The sequence below is a fragment of the Diabrotica virgifera genome, chromosome 4 (genome assembly GCF_917563875.1).
Source record: "Diabrotica virgifera virgifera chromosome 4, PGI_DIABVI_V3a".
NCBI classification, from domain to species: domain Eukaryota; kingdom Metazoa; phylum Arthropoda; class Insecta; order Coleoptera; family Chrysomelidae; genus Diabrotica; species Diabrotica virgifera.
In genome coordinates, this window is record NC_065446.1 from 47854251 (window position 1) to 47875639 (window position 21389).

The 21389-nt window shown below is 33.7% G+C and overlaps 1 protein-coding gene and 1 long non-coding RNA gene across 2 annotated transcripts in view; one reads left to right on the forward strand and one right to left on the reverse strand.

Moving 5' to 3' along the window:
- Positions 1–21389, reverse strand: part of LOC114333031 (protein expanded) — a 197575-nt gene that overhangs the window by 31573 nt on the left and 144613 nt on the right. The window lies entirely within an intron of this gene.
- LOC126883505 (uncharacterized) lies at positions 287–2791 on the forward strand. The gene is made up of 3 exons (XR_007697676.1): positions 287–593; positions 652–846; positions 2627–2791. It is a non-coding gene; the product is annotated as an uncharacterized LOC126883505 (long non-coding RNA).

Genomic DNA, 21389 nt, shown 5'->3' on the forward strand with positions numbered 1-21389 from the left:
TTCAGTACCCTGGCTGCTGAAGTGTCACGAACAGGGTATATTTTTGTCTTATTGCCCTGGTCTATGTAAGACTTTTAAGTATTTAGGTAAATGATAAACCTAGATACAAGAATCTACAGGTCGAGCAAGTCTCGTAAATTTCACGATTGCGAGCCACGCTTCACGCAACCGTGTTTGCGTACTTGTGTTTCGAGTTGCGTGGTCGTACGGAGTTATATTTACCAAATTTCAATATAATCGTTTTCAAAATTAAATCAATATCTCAATATGGCTACTGGGTGTAAAAGATAAATCTTATTCTATCTGTTCTTAATGAGTTTTAGATAATTTTAGTTGTATTTCTTTGTAATTTTGTGTTGTACAAAGATTAATTTAACATTTTCTCTGGAAGTATTAATTTAGAAAGATAATATGCTTCATTGGTGTTGGGTTTGGAAGTGTGAAATGTGATAAAGTCAAGATAAAGTTCACTTTTAAACTGAACTAAATAAGGTATCTGAGAGACAACAATGGTTAAATGCAATACAATGTACAGGTTTTACTAGCGAAATGAAAATTTTCCTGTCCTGTCTGCTGTAATCATTTTATATCTGGTAAGTTACAATTACAACAGTAACGATTTTTGAAGATGTTAACATTTTAATCTTATAGGAAAACCAGCCGACTTAATCGATAATAACAATCTCCAGATTGGGTTCCTTCAATAAATATGGTCTATAAACACAATGAAATAAGTTCCCCAAAATCTAAAATGGAGTGGTATCAAAGGAGAATTAAAGGGAAAAATATTCATATTGAAATTATTTATAAGGCACTGGACTGTCTTAAATTCTACAATAATACTAGGTGGGTAAATGATTTTAGACATTTTTCATTAAGAGTAGATTAAGATTAAGTAGATTTTCATTCAGTAGATTTAAGACTTGTTTACACGGGTAGAGTAATGATGCAAGTACTTGATAGAGTAGAGTAACTCTACCTGTAAAAATCCTCAGCACAGTAGAATAGCTGGTAGAGTGTATAGTTGGAGTTAAAGTAGAGTGACTAGCAACCTATGGCAAAGTAACTACTCTATGACCACCACTACTGCCAAAATGTCTACTAGGCTGCACACTCTACCCATGGAACACGCTCAATTATGGCAGAATAGAGTAGGTAGGAGAGTACATGGGGGCGCTGTCATTCTGGCTGGAATTGTGTTTTGTGTAAATAGTGAAAATGAAGTTCACCGAAGATGAAACTTTAAAACTTGTAGAGCTATAATACGGCGAATACCAGTGTTTATGGAATTTAGGTAGTGTATACTACAGAAATAAAAGTTTGCAGCAAGCTGCGGAGGATGAAATCGTCGAAAGAATGGCAAAGGGGGCTTTGGAGTAAACAAGCTTAAGCAAAAAATTAAGAATTTAAGGTGCACTTATAATCAAGAGTGTTTAAAAATACAAAAATCGGTTTCACTATACTAGCATCAGTACTATACTTGTACTCTCCTCATGTGAATGGTATCAAGCCATTTTTGGTAGAGTACTACCACTACTCTACTCTCCTCAAAACTCTACCCATGTAAACAAGTCTTTAGAAACAGTGGAAAATGAGGTAGCTAGTAGAGTAGTAGTAGAGTAAAATATACTGGTTTAGCAAATTACAATGTTTTAAGGTAATACAGTAGCGATAAACAGGTAGCCAAAACGTGTTCCAAGATTGTCACTGTAATTTTGAATATTTTTTCGAGGCATTTGGCACACGTATTCGTAAAATAATAAAGAATGGCGGTACAGAGCCCAATTTGAAAAATATATTAATATGTGGAAATTACTCTGTAATTATACAATATTTAAAAAATGAGCCTGTACCGCCATTAAGAAGAACAAAAAAATACACTTTCTTCAAATAAACTTTTTTATCCGATGCCTAGATTTTGTGTAATTTTGGAACTACTAATGAAATAAAAAATTTTAGTAGTTCCAAAATAACACAAAATCGGATAAAAAAGTTGTATTTGAAAAAAGTGTATTTTTTTGTTCTTCTTAATGGCGGTACAAGCTCGTTTTTTTTATATTGTATTTAATTACAGAGTAATTTCCACATATTAATATATTTTTCAAATTGGGCTCTGTACCGCCATTCTTTATTATATTACGAATATGTGTGCCAAATATCTTGAAAAAATATTCAAAATTACAGCCGCAATCTTGGAACACATTTTCGCTACCTGTTGATCTATACTGTTTCCTCTTAAGATAGTTTTAATAGTTATTTATGATATAAGTATTAAATTTTAAGACGCGCATGTGAAAGTTAACTTGAAAAAATAATTTTATTAATGTTTTGACTTCCACATCAGATGTCATTGTCAAAATACAAAATATTCATTATTATTAGGTTTGTTCTAGCAAACAGTCAAACTAGTCAAAAACCATCAGCAAACAGTTGGTCAGTAAAAGAACATAATACAGTCACCAGTGCGATCCCCTCTACTCGCGCTGGTCCACTATTCGCTGATGGTTTCAAACTGATGCTAGAACAAACCTATTATTATTATACATATCATTATCTGTAAATAATATTTCTTCTGATTGTTAATTGTAAAGGATAGAAAAATTACCATTTATTTTATTTTTTTTAGAACCAGCTGAGAGAAGTGGTCTACAAAAAAACCAGGAAGGAAACGGAATACGTGGCTACGAAAGGCAAAAGAAAGGTTTACAAAGCAAATGTGACACATTTTTTTGAAATATTTAGGAATATCAGTAAATTGCATTAAAAAAATGTATGAAAAGATTTTGTTCAATAAAAATGTTTATATTTATCAAGGATGTATTATTTGGTATGGCCACATATCGTCAGTGATGTAATAATACATCCTATCTGTTTTTTCATGAGTTTTGTAAGAGAGACTAAAAACTTGTCTTAGGGTCACCTCCTGTTTTCATATATTTTTTGACTTGTTTTGTAGTAAATTAAACTATCTATGAACTACAAAACAAGTCAAAACTTACATATGAACACAGGAGGTGACCTTAAAACATGTTTTTCCATCTCTCATACAAAACTCATGAAAAGACAGATAGGAGGTATTGTCACATCAGCAAGGATGTACAGTGATGAGTGCCCTAATAACCGGCAAAATATTTAGTTGTGAGATAAAAAGAAATGAAACTAGTCGAGCTGGGAAATTTAGCGAAATTAACCTTTAAATTTACGTTATATTGATCCCACCTTTACACATATCGGAGGAGTATGTCAACTAAAACTGTCACTGTGACAGTGGTAGTTTCCAAACTCGTCTGGTACGTCTGAAGGTGGTACACAATCAATACAATCTAAATGTATAAGTTAATATCGCTAAATTTCCCAGCTCGACTAGTTTCATGTCTTTTTATTTCACTACTTAATACATCTTTTGTGCTATTTTGCCGGTTATTAGAGCGCTCATCACTGTATTTCTGGTATATCCAGGGAATGTCTACAAAATATATTTTGAATGTCCAGAGAACATTCGTGGACATTCATGGAATGTTCCAATAAGACATTCAGGTAATGTTTAAAATGCTGACACAGGATTTTCCTGGGATGTTCACGTTCAGGGAACATGTTTTCGGGGATATTCCAGGAATTTTTCAATGTCTGTGTACCTTCTATGGACCTATATGGAATATTTTGGTGTTATTACCGCCGCACTCCACTTGCGATTTGTAATCAGGAAGATTGAACACATTGTTTCAAATACAAGTCAATCCATTTGTGACTAAATAATCATGGATTGACTTCTATTTGAAAGAATGTGTTCAATCTTCACAACTACAAATCTCAAGTGGAGTCCGGCGCTTAGGGCTACTTCCTCTTCGGTATTATGTATTATACTACAGAAATCAGGAACTTTCCTTCTAAATATATGTATGCATCTTGGCCATCAAACATATTCTTCCAAACATTTTTTTAAGGGGTCTTGTGGGTAAAAAAAGTGACTTTTTAAAAAAATTATATCTCGAAAACTAAAATTTATTTTTATTTATAATTGGAACATGTAAAAGTATAGTACTTAAGGTAGTCTCAAAAAAAGTTTCAGCCAAAAATATTCATTTTTGTAGAGTTTAAGTTTTTTTGCGTTGGCAGCATAACTAAGTCCAGTCTCATCTGAAATCAAAAAGTTTCTTGTAGTTTATACCTCTGGCTAGAATATGAACGAAGGAATTAAAAAAAAAATGAAATTTGAAGATTTTACATAAGTTTAAACACATTTTTGACCCCAATTTTTCTCATTTTTAAAGTAGTTTTTTTTTATAAAACAAAAATGACCTCATCTAATAAAAAATCCTTTGTTCATTCACTAGCCAGAGGTATAAACTACAAGAAACTTTGATTTCAGATGAGACTGGACTTGTTATGCTGCTCACGGCAAAAAAGGGCTGTTGTCGAAAAATTGCAGTCAACTCTATAAAAATGAATATTTTTGGCTGAAATTTTTTTGAGAGTAGGTACTATACTTTTACATGTTTCAATTATAAATAAAAATAATTTTTAGTTTCCAAGATATAATTTTTTAAAAAGTCACTTTTTTTACCTGCAAGACAACAACTTAACAAATTGTTGATTTCAAATTGTAACAGTTGTTTTGCAAAGTATGCTGCCCTCTTGTATTTTCTGTGTTATCTTCATCATACAATTACTTCATCTAAAAACTTTCTGCGATATATTCGCTACAACAAAAACAAACAAAACAAAAAAAAATAAAACAAAAGTTTAACCACCTTCACACCACAGAATCAAGCAATCAAGTTACACAAATTTTCAAACACCTCACCTGACACAGCGTCTCAAGTACGATTGCGCGAATTGGTAAATATAACTCTGCACGACCACGCAACTCGAAACACAAGTACGCAAACACGGTTGCGTGAAGCGTGGCTCGCAATCGTGAAATTTACGAGACTTGCTCGACCTGTAGATTCTTGTAACCTAGATGGCACTTGTATGAAAGATATAGAAATGAAAATAGTACGGGGAAAACAAGCCACGAAAGCACTCCATGAAGTGATATGGAAACATATATGAAAACAAAAAAGGATTTTTAGGGCATAGTGCTGAATATTACACTACAAGAGCGGAAGAATGGCCAGTGACAACAATAATACGAAATAAAATACGAACAGTTGAATTTGAGTTTATGAGAAGATGTCTACAAATTACCAGGTAGGACAGAATAAGAACAGTGGAAATATGAAACAGAATAAAAGTAGAATGCTCAGTTACAAAAAAGTTGTGGTAGTAAAAGTAGAGCCGTCAGACATGCTCGCCAAGAGCAGTTCCAGACCTGTCGGCTGGAGGAAGAGGAGGTGAGTTTAGTCGGTAGGCGGTTCAGCACGGTGAAGCGTGACGGATCGAATCCGACACACCTGGGACACCTTCCCAGACGGTCTTTTGAAGATTCTCACCTCCCAAAAAAAAAAGTAAAAGTAGAGCCCTGAAATGGTACGGGCATATTCAAAGAATGCCGGAGCACAGGTGGTCCAAAAAATTACTGGACTGGGACCCGCAGGGAGGAATACAGAGAGGAAGACCTGCTGTGAGATGGAAAACTCACATAGGAAATGCTGTGTTATATAGAGACCTCAGACGACTATGGCGACTGGGAGAATAGAGTGCTATGAAAGACGAAACGGCAAACTCATAATAGGAAAAGCCAAGAAGGAGAAAGTAATTCAGCGAACTAGTACGGCTTATTATAAATAATAAATTGAATAAAATACTTTGTTCTTGTAAAAATAATCATTTTTATTAAAATTATAATTATTCGTAACAAACAAACAATAATATTGAGTTATATTCGCGGTCGGACGGACAGACAGCCTAGGTCAAATTTCTCACCTTTAGTACCATCCTTGGATTATGAGCTTTCATTTGACACCTCATTTGTCATTCTACCTGGTATAATGACGGAGGAGTTGATTTCACGGACAGACAGACAGAAGGACGGACGGACGGACGTGGATAATTCAACATTTTCACATTTTTTCAAAATTGGTCAAAACAATATTAATTCGTACTCGATTTTATTCGTAAGTGTATCTTTTCTTTTAATTTTTGGAGAAAACCTCATCCTTTTATTTATTATTTTTTATATTTAATTATACAAGAATATATTGATTTATAGCATGTATCAATATCTTCATTCGATGTATCTAGGGATTGCAATTGCTGGATCCAGCATCCAGCAATCCAGCTGGATCCAGAGCTTTTTTTTACATGCTGGATCCAGCAAACCGTGTTGGATCCAGCAGTGCGGATCCGCAAACGTGTGAAGTTCGAAATAAGTTACTTAATATCTTCATTAGCCTCTTTATTCAAAGCCGTGAGTCGGCAACTTGCCATTCTATCGCTCTAGCAATAGCTCAGTATACTGGAAAGTTTCTACAGCCTAAAAGTTTGCATCGATAAAGCGTTGATAGACATTGATGCTGCGATAAAATTCTCTGCTGGCGAGTGGTCAATAATAATTAATCAATGAGTTGATCGCCGCTATTTAGCCGGTGAAACTGGCTGTAGAAGCTCTTTGAAGAAGAGAGTCCACTTTCATAACGGCCGACACAACCATGAAATTTGTCTTAGACAAACTAAGTAGACAGGACTCTAGCCTTAATGCCGATCTATCGGAAGCACTACGCAACAAAATCGCGGAACGGTGCCTCTCTGTAATTATAGATACATTAGTGTACTACAAAATCACTTTCCAATCTATCACTCTATCAATAGTTCAGTATCCTATAAACTAGAAAGTTTCTACATCCTAAAAGTTTGCATTGATAAAACGTTGATAGACATTGATTCTGCGATAAAATTCTCTGCCCACGAGTGGTCAATAATCAATGAGTTGATTCTGGCTGTAAAAGCTCTTTGCAGAAGAGAGTCCACTTTGATAATGGCCGACACAACCATGAAATTTGTCTTAGACAAACTAAATATCCAGGACTCTAGCCTTAATGTCGATCTATCGTAATCACAACGCAACAGAATCGCCGAACGGCGCCTCTCTGAAATTACAGATACATTAGTGTACTTACAAAATCAAAAAAAGTATGAAGAAGGACTAAACAATCCTGGCTATTTCCCCATGCCGAAAAACAATGCAATGCGACAAGAGATGAAAAATTTGTTGATTCGTATAAATAAACAAGTAACTGTGGAACCAGTGCAAGAACACATAATGGAAGAAAATGGGTCAACTAATACCGAGCCCGTGAATTTTACTTTGGAACATGAAATTGATATTGAATTGAAACAAGAAAGAAAAAAGTTTTATAAAAAAAAACTGGTTCTAAAAAAGATTACGAAGAGATTTGGGAAAAGGAAATGGCCGTTTATGTGACCAAAGGAGTGAAAGGCGATCATTTGTCAATGGTATATGACGACTATTTGATGACCTTAAAACCGACCAGCACAGAGGCCGGAAGGATTTTCTTCGCAACCGGCTATATGTGCAGTTCTGTACGAAGTAAGTTAGGCCTATATTTTTGAAGGTCTCACTTCCAAAAAACTAAATAATTCACGTTTCCGTTGTTTATAAATTCAGAATACAGACAAAAAACATTAAAATCGTGTTTTTATTTTGATTACACATTTTGCTGGATCCAGCTGGATTTAGGCCAATCTTGCAAAAATCCAGCTGGATTGAAAATGCTGCTGGATTGCAATCCCTAGATGTATCATAATGATACAATATATCGATGTATAATTTTTGTATAATGTACTGAAATCGGGTTTGGCCGGTAACATAATATATACTAAAATCACAATAAAGATGCACTAGAAATAAACAAACCAAGACACGTTGAATGTTACGAGGAGCACTCCCAAATCTTGATTTACAATGTATGTATGTATATACATTGTAAATCCCAAATCATGATTTACAAAGTTTATACATTGTAAATCATGATTCGGGAGTGCTCCTCGTAACATTCAACGTGGCTTGGTTTGTTTATTTCTACTGCATCTTTATTGTGATCTTAGTATAGTTTTTTTTCTTTGGAGTTGTATGACTACGGGCCCTTCAAGGCTCATTCTCCGATTCACCAATTTTGCTCATTTATTTTACAATATATTTTCCTATACCTATCTACTTAACATTTTGTATCCTACTTATTCTACATACTTTATAACGAATGACCACTGGTCAGTGGGAATACCACATCAGGCAAAAACACAGGTTTACTTATATATTATAATAGATTTTAATTTCGGTCTTTACGTTAGTTAGTTTATAATTTGATTTTTATATTTTTAATATGTTCTATAAATAATTGCATTAATTCTGTATTATTAATTTGTGATAATATATATGTTAAATTTTTGTAAACTTTTTATGGGTTAAGGCTCATATAGGACTAACGCATAATGAATATGTTGATAGTTTGGCTAAAAAGCTATTGAATATGGTACTTCACATAATCGTAAGTTTTGCATATCTGACTGATATCGAGTTAAAAATCAGTGGAGTCAATCATGGCGAGATCTTTGTAAACAATCCAAATCTCAGTATTCACTGATTCAACCTTCTGTTCCAAATATATATTGGTTTAAAAAATATGTAGTACCTCGAAGATATATAACAACATTAATTAGAATGAAGTTTGGACATGCATGTTTCCCTCTACATCTAGCAAGAATTAAAGTTTTTGATCCAAATCTTTGTACAGAATGTCAGAAGGTTGGTGACTTAAATCATACTTTCTTTGAGTGCGCAAAATATATTCCATGCACATATAATTTAATCCAAGATTTAATAAAATGTAATGTTTTTCCACCTTTCAATGTATCCTATCTATTGTCTCTGAACAGCAAGAACATATAGATTTTTTAATGAAATTTATCTGTGAAACTAAAATTAACCTCTAAACTTATTAATCCTGATAATTTGGTATATTATGTACATATGAAAAAAGAAGAAGAAGAAGATACATAATGGAAAATGTGGTGAGCAACTTGGACAGTCCATAGCGGCCAGCTTTTGAACTGAGTAGAGAGCTGTAGAAGATAAATGAATTTTATGTAGATATGTTGGAATCAATGCATGGTTAAATCTTAAACGGCATATTTGCCTCACTGCGTGTTTTGGAAGAGTTGCAATTGCAAACCATGGTCTTGATGGTATTGTACACTGAATTTCTTTACAGTACATACCTTTTTTAATTTCCTCAAATTCTTTGCTCCAGATCATTTTATATATATTAGTGCTAATATTTTTAATTTCTTCAGGTGTACATTTGTAGTCAATATAAATATGTCCCTTCTTTTAGAGCCTGCTTAGCTAAGGAATCCACGAGTTCATTACCCATAATTCCGCTGTGTCCTTTGACCCACAATAACCGTTTTTTTTTAAATCTGTATTTAATTTGTTAATATTTTTGATTATTTCCAAAATAATATAATTTGCTTTGGAAGTTATCTTCAGGTGCTTTATTTTTGACAAAGCGCTTTTACTGTCACTTATTATAACAATTTCTGAATTTGTTGACAATACTTCAAGGCTTCTAGTATACCTATTAACTCCGCCGAATATATGTTTGTGTTTATATTTAATTTTACCATTTTTTTATACTTAACTTGTGGATCATATATTATATTGCACAGGCTGTTTCCTCCTTGTTTTTTGATGCGTCGGTGTAAATTTGATATGAATTTGGTACTAATTCTTTTATATCTGTTTCAAACATTAGATTTCTTATTTAATTTGGATATTTCGAATAATCTCGAAGGAAATTTATATCTATTTTCATCGTTTCTTCGAATTTATAGGTATAGCTTAGGTTTATTGATGTAGTGTGAATATTTTCCTTGTACTTAGCCAATTGTCTATAGCATTCTGCAATACAAGGTGATCTTTTTTTGCCAGTATTTATTCATTAAATCTTGTATTGACAATCGATGAATTTTTTCAATTATATTGGATTCTTTATGAAGTAATTTAATTAAAAATTGACTGCCTAGTTTGCATCTTCTTATTGTCATAGGCATTTCAGAACACTCAATAAATAAATCATTTATTGGAGTAGACTTTAGAGCGCCTAAACACAGTCTTAAACATTTGTTCACAAGGACTTCAATTTTTTGTAGATAACAGTTGGCTGCGTCCGCATAAAATACTGATCCATAATCTATTATTGCTCTTATATAAGCTCTATAGATTAGTATAGATCAAAAGAGAGAGATTGGGATCTGCTTCCCATGTGGAATGTGAAACTGCTCCTAAGATATTTACTCCTTTTTCTGTTTTCCTAATTATATTTTCTATTTGTTCTTTCCATAGAAGTTTTTGATCCAAAATGACACCGAGGTGGTTTACAGATGTTTGTACCGGAAAATTTATATTGTTTAATTTTATTTCTACTGGGACATGTTTCCTTTGTCTAGTAAATATACAGGCTTGAGTTTTATCTTTAGATAATGTAAGTTCATTTTTAAATGCCCAGTTACTAACTGTTATGTAGTTATCATTTAGTATAGTTGAAAACTATTATTACCAACCTCGGCGATGTGTGAGCTGCTGAGTATTGTTACAATAGTTCTGTAAGATTGATCCCACATAGAAAAAATCCCTTGACGAAAGAGAAGAAGTAGTCAAGTACGAGAATATTCTAGACGTCTCTGACATTTCTGGGTTATTCCATGACATCTCGAATATTCTCGTATTTAACTAATTCTTCTTTTACGTCAAGGGACTTTTTCTATGTGGGATCAATCATACAATCATACAGAACTGTCGTACAGTATGATAATGGTCATTGCAGTAGCCCTCCTATTTGAATTTATACGGTACTTCACTTTTTTGTTCTAGAAAAGGGTTCGCTTCCTGGAAAATGTGATTCTAGTGGGAGCTTTGCTCTTTTCTCCTCAGTCCCTAGAGTTTTTTTTTAAATTTATATCAAGAATAGTAAACTAAATATTTTAGACCTATTTTAAATTTAGTCTTTACTTCACACGCATACGTTTTTCTTTTGCATTGGATAGGTATAACAATCGACCGATTTCAAGTTTACACCATTAAATGTAACAATAGAGTCAATAAAGGCAGAACTGATCGCTTCCCACCACCTTGTGAGAGCATCTATTGCAGATAAAGCACACCTGTTGTTAGGTATTTCAAATAAATTTAAGAACAACTTTGCTGACACGATATATGTAGCACCTGTTTGTTGGGAATTTGCTTTGTGAAAGTCTTGTTATTTACAAATCTCAGTTAAAACTAAAAACTGAAAAGAAACTAAATAGTATGAAAAAGAAAACACTTGAAAATCAAAGAAAATAGAAATCAAAATAGAGTTGAGGTTTCTCACAAAATAACTAGTTTTTATACATTGACCAGACATCCATATCAAGCACCCAATATTATCAATTTGGAAAATTATGTAATCCCTACTTCTCACTCCTATGGCGCTACAGTCCAAGTTGGGTCCTGGCCTCGGGTCTCCACTAGCATCCGATTCCTAGTATATCTACCCCTGACTGGTCCTGACCTGACTGCTCTCTTCCAGTTCCTCCCACTTCGTCTATCCACCTCTAGTGATGTTGATTATAGTTACTTTCGAGTATTCGTTACAAATCGTTACTTTTGTATAAAGTAATCATTTACAGCAGCGTTTCCCAACCAGTGGATCGCGACCCACTAGTGGGTCGCGGGAAATTTCAGGTGGGTCGCGGCGTGACGCTTACAGTAGCTGAATGACGTACATATCTATCATCATGGGTGAGGGATGGGTCGCGAATTTGAAAAAACATTAGAAGGTGGGTCGTCAGACATAAAAGGTTGGGAACCACTGATTTACAGTATTCGTTACTTTGATCACTTTTGTTACTTTTGTATTTGAGTACCGGTAATCATATCGAGAATCGCATTTCTCAGTATACATATTTTGTATTAGTATTAGTAGGATACTTTGATTACTATGATTACTTTTGTATTTGAGTACCGGTAATCATATCAGAATCGCATTTCTCAGTGTTTCGTAAGTACAGTAGACTCCCTCTATAACGAGAACTGAAATGGCGGACTAATTACCTCGTTATAAGCGGATCTCGTTATATCAGACAACAATAATATTGAAATGAGTTGATGTTTCTTAGATAGTTTATTAGGTGTTGATGGTCGACCTGAATAAGGGGAGACTTCGTCATCGTAAATTGTAAATGTCCTACAGTATTCAATATCCGTCGATAGATAAACAAGAAGAAGTTTATTGCAGGAGGCGAGTTTATATTACAGCAGTTGCCTCTATAATAACACAGATGTTCGGAATTTTTATATACAGGCAGTTGCGTTGTTTATTTATTGCCATTACTGCCCTAAAAACAGGTAAAAAGCATATTCTTCGGTTTCGTTTTTCCTCGTTATAACCAAATATGCCTCGTTATAGAGGGTTACAGTTCAATAGGAATTTCATGGGACACCTAATGTACCTCGTTATAAGCGAAACCTAGTAATATCCGTGTTCGTTATAGAGAGAGTCCACTGTATAAGACCAGATATAACAACGACCTTCACCGATCTATTTAATGGATAAAAATTAAATGATATGTAACCTATTATGTTAAAAATTATTAAAAACAAGCCCGACATAATTTTTTCCAGACTAATTAATAATTAAAAATGAATTTTTTTTATAAATTCTACTATTTTTTTTTTGGCCTGGGCAGATATTATTTTAGATTTTTGGATCATAACAATAAAATACACATAGACCAAGGCATTTAGGAAAAAATAAATGATTTTTAGGGAAATAGTGAAACAGGAAAAAGATTTCAATAGAAAAATGGGTGGAAATGCATAACTGCAGTATAAAGTACATCTAAAAGTACATAAACATGTCAAAATTAGTATTATAGTAAGGGTGAGATTTTGTTTTTCGGGGGTTTTTGGGATCACTGAAGATAAGAATAGTGTGTATTTATTATTAAAATCTAATATGTTGCATTTTTATTTTCAAAGGAACAAACATCTGTGAATTATCTACTTCGACAACTCGTATAGACATCTGTTTCTGGGTACATGCTCTATTAAAAATTATATACCTCCCACTGTTTCAGCTACTTTTCAGCGCCCTGTAAAACTCTTCATAGCCTTCGCCCTTCATAGATAAAATTTTAGTTAACTGTACTGATACCGAACACTCGTGGAATACCGGTCCGATTCCGATATCAACCGATTGTAGATACAATACTCAATTAGGTACTCGCTCTGTATACGATTGGTACGAAGTAATCAGAGTAATCAAAGTAAACACAGTAACGATTACCCTCTCTGAATAGTAATCGTTACTTTCGGTATTCGTAAGTAACGAGTACTTTGTAACGAATAGATACTTTTTCAACATCACTATCCACCTCTTCCTTGCTCTTCCTACTGGCCGACGTCTCATCATCGGCTATAGAGGGTTCTTTATAATTTATAATAATGATACAACTCGTAGTTGAACATTATTCCCTACATACCATTGTCGCAGATGCGTCCCAATATACTTCTTAATATCTTTCTTTCAAAAGTATATTGATAAGGTTTATTGTCTTTTCTGTTATGATCCATATTTCTACGCCGTATGCTATTGGTCGTATGATAGTTTTATATACTTTCGAGTTTTACTTCCCTGTGACTGTTTTTGGATCCAAATATCGGCGACAGAGAGAAGTATGCTTTGTTAGCAAGCATTATCCGTTTTCTGTCCCAGATGATCCCAGTGATCTGTACGCCCAGGTATGTGAGCTTCAATATTAGCGTCATCTATTGTCAAATTCTGCAAGTTTTATTATTTCCTTGTTAATATTAGGGCTTTAGGTTTATCTACGTTAACGGCTAGCCCTCTTTCTTTCGCATTTTCCTCAATCTTCACATAAAGTTCTGTAATGTTTCTTGCGGTTCGGCCCATCAAGTTTACATCGTCTGCGTACGTCACAATATTTTTAGACTTATTAAACAATAAATTGTTTGGGTTGACCAACATTTTTCTTATAACATATTTCTTACATATATATATTAAACAGAGTCGGAGCCAGTCCATCTCCCTGCTTTAGCCCTTTAGTGATCTGGAAGGGATCTGTCAATTGACTTTGATCTCACACTTGGACTTCTGTGTGAATCAAGGTGGCTTGAACAGCTTGAACTAATTTTAGCAATCTGGTATACCAAATTCTTGCATAATTAAGTATATTTTATCTCTGTCTATGTTATCATAGGCTTGTCGAAAATCTACAAAGATATGGTGGATATCTATGATGTTCTCACAGGTTTTAGCTAATAATATTTGTTTAACGTTGAGCTGGTTAATAGTAGAGCTTTCTGGTCTGAATCCGGCCTGGTATTCTCCTATGATAGGCTCTGTGAAGTGACTTAATCTCCGGTTTATGACCCACATAAACACCGTATAACTCACACAGAGTACGGAGATGCCTCTATAGTTTTTGTAGCTGAGTTTGTCTACCTTCTTGCGGATTGGGCATATAATTGCTTTTTTCCAGTCTCCTGGAATTTCTTCTGTGTTCCACACGTCTGTTATTAGTTTATATCTATCTATCAGTGTGCGTCCTCCAATTTTGAGAATTTTAGCTGGTAGGTTGTGAATACCTGGGGTTTATTACTCTTCAGAGTTTTAATGGCATCCATTATTACCTGTCTTCTGGGTGGGTATGTTAATTCATTACTCTGGTTCTGATCTTATATTATCTCGCGATCGGGTCATAGACATATTAACAATAGACCAGGCTAGGGATATGCCACTCAATGCATCGGGGTGTAACGCCAATATCAAGTACGGTGGTTAGATAGATAGATAGATATTTAGATATTTATTTATTTATCATAATAGATAATACACAAAACAAAAACATTGCACTCCACACCTGTACAAATTACATAAGAATTGTCAAGGCAAGGAGCGCTGTATAATTATCATAAAGTATTACAAAAATTAAAAACATGAGACTAAACAAATAGAGAAATAAGCATTGTCAAATTAAATTAATCAGAATCATTCAATATATAAATAAAAAAAAGAAAAAATAAAATAAAAATAAAAATAAAAACACTGGAAGTACAACAAACATTTCCAATTGGTTTCTAGGTCTTAGTTTTAATATAATGGACTAATAATCTCTTAAAGATAGTTGCATTATGGCTATTTTTAATGTGATAAGGTATATTATTGAACTGTATAATTCCTTTATGAAACAAGCTTTTCATTGAACTGGACTTGTTGGTTGTTCTAACATAAAAATTTATTGAATTTGCAGCTCTAGTGCTATGCTCATGAACATTTGCTATCGGGATCAACTGACTGTTCAAATACTCAGGCAATAAATGGTTTACCATCTTAAATAAGAATTTCATAGATTGGACATACATAAAATGTTCAACTTTTAACCAATTTAAAGTTTTCAGCATATCTTGAATTCGAGTATATCGATTGCATCTCAATCTTACTCGCATAGCCTTATTTTGGAGAATTTGAAGCCTGCCATAATTAGAACATCCTGTATAAATCAATGAACAACAATATAAAAAGTGAGGTAATATTAACGAATTATAAATTGTTAATTTAGTTTGAAATGTCAAAAATGGTGATACTCTTCGAAAAAAACCTATTTTTTCCCTATCTTTCTGCAAATGTAATCAACATGTTTACTAAAAGTTAGTTCCCTATCCAATATGAATCCCAATGGTCTATTGTCTCCCATCTCCCATGGACCATGGTCTCCCATGGTCTAGATATCTTTGTCTGTCTTACGAGTGTGAGCGTATCTACCAAGAGGTGGGAGTAATGGAACGACACAGACACAGAGGCAGCGGCCATTATATGCTAGAAAGAGAAAGCTAAGCGCCGGTGGAGAGAGATAGATAGACCACCGATCCGAACTGCTCCGCGTTACTCTATTTTTCGGACCTTGCCTAATCTATGTGTTATTATATCTATGGATCCGGTACTGCATGGGCTGTGTTTGTGTGTACTTGCTCTGTTAACAGACCCTCGAAATAGTTTTTCCATCCTGCTTTTATTGCTGCATCGTCACTGATAATTTTGTCCCTAACGATTTCTAAAAAGATAGTTTATTGTTTAGTGCGTTGTTTATAACAACTCCCAGAGTTGTTTCAGGAATTTATATGCTTCTCTAGTGTCACCCTAATTGAAACCTCCCTCCATTCTTAATATTTGGTCGTTTTTGTATCTCCTCTTATTTCTTCTGCATATTTTGTCTGCATTTCTTCGAGTTTTCAAATTTTTCGCGCTTTTCGTGACATGTAGGAGATATGATCCCCTACATGCCGTCAGGTAATTACCATAATAGATCAAAGTTGTCAGAGAAAGACCATATGCAACATATTAAAAAAATAATAATTAAATGTAATTAAAGTTTTCAGCCACGTGAAATGGAGAGAAGATCCAAATTTAACACTAATATTTTAAAAAGCCTACTAACGTTCTTGGACTACAGGCTCCTTTTGCGCCGTAAAGCAATACAAATTAGAAGGAGATCGTAATAGTGACAAGAGCAACTGAAGGCAAGTTATAGAAAAAAGAAGAACTAGATGGCCGAAGAGATTCTACAACAAATGGAGATCAGAAGAAATCATAAGAATAAAGATCCGGAAAATACCGTCAAAATAATAGAAACAATAAAAGAATCATAAAGGAAGCAAGGGATAGATAGCTGGGAGAAAAATAGAGGAAAATAGAAGAGCTTGGGGAGATATAGCTATCAAACATGCATAAGGAAATTAGACAAATGACAAATCAAAAAGTAAGCGACCACTGCAATCAGTGGATGACGGGTTGGTAACAGATACCTCGAATCTACTGAAAGAATGAGAATCATATTATATAAAAACACTTTTTTATGATGAGGTTATACACCAAATATATAATTAATTGAAGTATGTTGTATCTCTCATTATGCATAACATGCCCCAGGTATTGCAGCTTTCGTGTCTTGATGGTTTCCAATATTTCCATTCTTTTGTTGACTCTTCCCATGACTTCGTTGTTTGTTACATGCTCAGTCGATGATATCTTCATGATTCTTCTATACACCCGCAGTTCAAATGCTTCCAACTTTTTAGCAGTCGACGCGTTAAGTGTCCATGCTTCTATCCCGTATTCGGCACTAACCAAGAATAATATGAATAATCTTATAAAAACAGAGAGAGCAATGGAAAGACAGATGTTGCAAATACACTTGAAGGACAAAAAACGAAACGAGTGGATTCGAAATAATACAAAGTTGAAATATGTAAGAGAAAAAGTAGCCGAATCTAAATGGAAATTTGCGGGGTACATCAGCCACAGAGACGATAGATGGAACAAGTAAATACTACACTGGAGACCATACGAATACAAAAGAAGTAGAACAGATGAGATGTATTGATGACTTGAAGAGGCAAGCCGGTCCCAGATGGTTGAACTTAGCTCAGCACAGATACATGCCTCTCTACGTTAAGCCAGTTAGGCATTACATACCTACAACCTTTACTGTCCATGTCTCTCCTTACAACTTTTACTGTCCATGACTCTACGGAAAAAGAAGAAGAATTAGCAGTTGCAGAAAGAAGAAGAATAGACAGTTGACAAAAAGAAGAAGAGCGTTCCCTGGCGACTAGCACCGAACTAAAAAAGAAAAATTGGATTAAAATTTTTAATTTTAATTTATTTAATATTTTAATTTAAAAATAGCGCAACAAGCGGATAATAGCTGAACTATGACGGTAGATTCCTTCGACGTAATGTCTGTGTTAAGGCAAATTGGACTAAAAAGGCCGAATTGGAATAAAAATGGCGAAAAGGAATAAAAATGGAGAATTGAAATAAAAATGGCGCCAACTAGCGGATAATAGCTGAACTATGACGGTAGATTCCTTTGACGTCTGTGACGTCAGCATCTTTCTCACTCTGACTCACCTAAAATGTACTTCCCTCTCTAACACATTGATTTCCCTATCTCTGTAGTGGCGCCTGTTTTGGTAATCTACTACGGTAGTCTCTCACATCCGTATGTCAGTATTCAGTATTGGGAATATTAATCAGTTGATCAACCTCATTTTTAGCGTCCGTGAAAGGTAAGACTCCTTCCATATTTTGGCCATCTTTCCTACGGCGACTTTTGCTAGATCACATCTACGTTTTATTTCTTCGTGTAGTGATCCTGTGTTTGTGATCAATAATCCCAGATATACATATAAGTATGATCTCACAACCTCAAACCGGTCAATCGTGGTTATGTGTGGATGGTTGCTTTGTATTCTATCCACTATCATGATCTTTGTCTTTGATATGTTTAACCGCAGGTCAAATAGTTGACTTTAGTTTTCAACCAGTCGTATGAGATCAATTAATTTTTCTTTCCTAGTTACAAGGATGGCTGTGTCAACTGCAAAAGGTAGGTTGTTTATTTTTCGGCCATTTATTGAAATGAACTTTTCCGATCCTTCAGGCGCTCTTCTCAAAATATTATTTCCATATTATGTTACATCATTGTGGAGACAGTATACATCCTTTTCTGACACCTTGTTCTGGATGGAATTCGTTTGAGAGTGTAACAAGGTACTTTAACTGTTCCAGTAGTGTGTTCGTATGCATAGTTCAGTAAATGGTAATGGTAAAGGTAAATATTTGAACATACAATATTTTACTATTTTTTAATTAGAAAAATAATTGTGCAAAGTGCAACTTCGATCCTAACTTAAACGTTATATAATATGAATATAATACTGTTATAATAAAATAAAATAGAATAAAATAGAAAATCTAATTTTTGTGTGATGTACGCCTCTGTGAGGCAGGCATTCAAAAAATACGACCCCCACGTTTTGGCTTGGATTGTACCGGGTCGGGCGCATTCCCCGGTTATACAAATGATCCTGATGTCCCCCTCCCCTTTGGTCCCCCGCGAGCACAGCTACCTGTCTTTAACCGCAGCAAAGCATTGTTTTTTGATCGTGTTTTTTAGCCTAAGGCCACGTTCATTTTTTATTGACCTGGCCCGAGAGTCCTCAACTCTTGCTGGTACTACCAAGTACCTCGTACGTTGGTCCAAGAACATAGTTGCCAAATACACACATTTTTCCGTAAAATACCCGAAATAGTTTATGTTTTTAATTGAATGCATAAATTGAAATACAATGATTGCCGTTCTGCTTATTATTAATCTGATATTTACCTTAATCAATAGATATTTTTGTGCATTTTCATGCGTATTCTCATTTCCCGCAATCAAAAATTTAATATCTGGTATTTCCAAAAATTTATTGTGCGAATATACAGGGTGTCCAGAAAAGATTGGTCATAAATTATACCACAGATTCTGGGGTCAAAAATAGGTTGATTGAACCTCACTTACCTATATACAATAGTACACACAAAAAAAGTTACAGCCCTTTGAAGTTACAAACTGAAAATCGATTTTTTTTCATATATCGAAAACTCTTAGAGATTTTTTATTGAAAATGGACATGTAGCATTCTTATAGCAGTAACATCTTAAAAAAAATTAAAGTAAAATTTGTGGACCCCATAAAAATTTTATGGGGGTTTTGTTCCCTTAAACCCCCCAAACTTTTGTGTACGTTCCAATTAAATTATTATTGTTGCACTATTAGGTAAACACAATATTTTTAAAACTTTTTTGCCTCTTAGTACTTTTTCGATAAGCCAGTGTTTATCGAGATATTTTGAATATTTGTATATGGTTAAGTACGATTATAGAGAGCTGTTAATAATCTGAAAATTTATTTATAATTTACATTTATTAGGTATATTTTGAAAAAGAAACCACATCTCGATAAAAGGTGACATAAAAAAAAAGACAAAGAGGCAAAAATGTTTTAAAAACACTGTGTTTACCTAATGGAACCACAATAATAGTTTAATTGGAACATACACAAACATTTGGGGGGTTTAAAGGAACAAAACCCCCATAAAAATTTTTGTAAACATATTAAAAAAGAAGCCGCATCCCGATAAAAACTGGCTTATCTAAAAAATACCAAGAGGCAAAAAAGTTTTAGAAACGTTGTGTTTGTGGTTAACTAATAATGGTACCACAATAATGAATTAATTGGAACGTATAAAAAAGTTTGGGGGGGGGGGGTTTAAGGGAACAAAACCCCCATAAAATGTTTATGGGGTGGACAAATTTCACTATAATTTTGTTTTAAGATGCTCCTGCCATAAGAATGCCCCATGTCTATTTTCAATAAAAAATCTCTAATAGTTTTCGATATATTGAAAAAAATCGATTTTTATTTTGTAACTTCAAAGGGCTGTAACTTTTTTTATGAGCACATTTGTTCTAAGGTAAGTTAGGTTCAATCGAATTATTTTTGACCCCAGAATGTGTGGTATAATTTATGAACAATCTTTTCGGGACACCCTGTATATTAAAAACAAAATGCCATGTTTAAATGTGTAAAATGTAAAACACTTTTTAAAATGCAGTAAACTACAAAATAAACTTGAAATAAAATACTTTCTTCATTGCATCCATGTGTTGCTCTAATTTTTTGTGACTTTAATACAATATACAGTGTGGTGCAAATGAAAGTAATAAATTCGTTATTTCTTAAGCAGGCGACTTCAGGGAAAAATTTCGAAAAAGGTCGATTTTTATTTTTATATTATGATTTTTTAGTATATACTATATCATACTAGTGATGTCATCCATCTGGGTGCGATTACGTAATAAATGATTTTTTTAAATGAGCATAGGGGTCGTGTGCTAGCTCATTTGAAAGGTTATTCAATTCCCTATTCAATATTATAATCATTCACATAATTCTTAATACAGGTTGTCCAAAAATATATTTTAATTAAATTAATTGCTACAAAAAGAAGAATGTATGTAATTTATTTAATTCAAAATACATTTTACTGGTGTCAGAAAACAGAAAAAAAAAATTATTAATAAATAAGCATTGCTTTTCGCTTAAATTTAATGTTCAAACTGCCAAGAGGGCAAGAGGCAGGTGGGTGGCAGCTTGAACATTGAATTTAAGCAAAAAGCAGTGTTTATTTGTAATAGCATGTGATCTGTCTTTTTAAAGACAAATCACATGCTATGATTTTTTTGTGACGGACATTCTTGAGTTAAAGTTGATTTCATGTTATCGAATGAACTATCTTTTAATAAAGTCGTCCCAGGAACGCAACTCATAAATATTGGCAAAATCATTTTAAAGTTTAATCTTCTAATACTTTAAAATGTATAATATATGTCTGAACTGTCGATATGAATGAGTCAGATTAAATTAAATTATTAGAATATTTTTTTTTACTAAGCAACAACATTTTTGTTTAATTTATTAATGTAGAATTGTAAATGTTTTACCTTATATTTTTAAATTGCCCTGTATATATT